Genomic DNA, 1,546 nt, shown 5'->3' with positions numbered 1-1,546 from the left:
CCCCCTTTGCACCCGCCCCCTCCCTCCTTCCAGCCAGTCCCTTTTCTCCTGCACCCCCAACTGCTAGCCTTGGACCATTCCTTAGCACCGCACCAGCAGTGGGAGGGGGGGCCTCATCGTGCGCCCCCAGCCCTCTCTGCACAGACCAATGGGGGCGGGAAGGGAAGGAGCTCCTGCCCACATCCTTCTATGGAAACTTCCACCCAGTGCAAGACAGGCAGCTGTAAGGTTTCTGCTCCCCCCGAACCTGAGACTGGTCCTTCTCCCTAGATGCCAGGTTGAGAATGTTGGGGACACAGTTGGAGGGTATGTGTGTGGGGGGGAACCTAGAGGACTGTGGAGTCTGGCCCGACTCTTTTGCCAACCCCAGGGGCCCCCTCGTGGCCCCGCCCACCCAGTTTTCCTCTCCTAGTCTCCTTGGCACCAAGTCAACATGCCAGGGTGGGCTTCAGAGACTCGCCTTCCCCTCCTCATCACCCAGCACCCTGGGGGGACGGAGCCTGCCCAGCACAAATCATACATTCTAAGCAGCTCACCCCCCCCATACACACACCCCCAACGGACCAGGAAGTCGCTTGTGTGGACCGCTCACACACCCCCAGCCCCCACCCCTCCCCCACTCCACGGCGCGCGAGGTGGAGCACGGGGTGCGCAGAGGAAATGGGACCCCAGCCTCCACCCCAGCCCCCCCCAGCACCCCTTCCCAACACCACCAAGTCCGGGCCTGGCCGGGGCGCGTAGCCGCCTTCCCGCGCGCACCCGCCTGGCTCCCCGAAGGGCCCCCCACCCCCACCCCCACCCCGAGCGCAGCTTACCTGGAAGCCGGCGAAGCTGCCGCCCACCTCCCTGCTGCGTGTTTTTGCAAACCAACAGCGGGCGAAGGCCCTTCTGCCGGGCACTCCTCTGCCAGCGCCGCTCTGGCCGGGTCGCGGGGGCCGAATGTGCGACGGGGCAGAACGGGGGGATGGCTTTTTTGGTGGGGGGGACGTCTCCTCTGCTTCTTTAGGGAGGACGGGCTATCTTAGGGCTGGGGCAGGCCAGATGTTGTACTTTCGGGGGGGAAAAGGTGTCGGGAAATGAGGTCAGCTGTTGTATCAAGGACAGAAGGGGGGCAGAGATAGTCGGAGAGACAGAGTGAACGTGAAAGGGGGGGGGACACAGAGAGGGTGAGAGGGAGAGGGGACAGCGAGAGGCGGGCAGGCTCACAGCGGGAGAGAACAGCACCGAGAGAAACAGAAAGCGTATAATTAATCCACTTGGGTAGGCGAAGGCCAAGGGCGGGCGTGAGGGGGGAGGGAGTCTGAGGCCAGGGCAGCGGGGAGGAGGCGGGAGGGGAGCGCGGGGAAGGCGGCGGGGAAAGGCGGCGTGGGGCGCACCGCTAGCTCAGGGCAGGGCGCAACGTCGAGGGGTCGGGGACGGGCGCAGGGGGGGCGGAGTGGAGGCGGCACCCCGGCCGCGGGCACCCAGCTCGGTCAGGGCCGACGGAGCCCTTGCCGTCGCAAGCCCGGGCCTTGGAGGGGGGGACAGGCGTGGCGGCGCCGCGGCC

The 1,546-nt window shown here is 66.9% G+C and overlaps 1 protein-coding gene across 2 annotated transcripts in view; it reads right to left on the bottom strand.

The window, feature by feature from the left end:
* Positions 1–1,546, bottom strand: part of Igf2 (insulin like growth factor 2) — a 9,692-nt gene that overhangs the window by 5,783 nt on the left and 2,363 nt on the right. Inside the window, exon 1 of one of the 2 annotated variants that reach the window (XM_008839207.3) lies at positions 816–1,350. The exons of the other annotated variant lie outside the window; for it this stretch is intronic. The gene's annotated coding sequence lies outside the window, so the exon portion shown is untranslated. Of the gene's footprint in view, positions 1–815; positions 1,351–1,546 lie in introns of those variants that run through there. 2 annotated transcript variants of the gene reach the window in all.

Source organism: Nannospalax galili, unplaced genomic scaffold (assembly GCF_000622305.1).
Source record: "Nannospalax galili isolate Female #2095 unplaced genomic scaffold, S.galili_v1.0 scaffold1639, whole genome shotgun sequence".
Classification (NCBI taxonomy): domain Eukaryota; kingdom Metazoa; phylum Chordata; class Mammalia; order Rodentia; family Spalacidae; genus Nannospalax; species Nannospalax galili.
The sequence above is the reverse complement of the archived record's forward strand: the minus strand, read 5'-3'. Positions and strand labels throughout refer to the sequence as shown.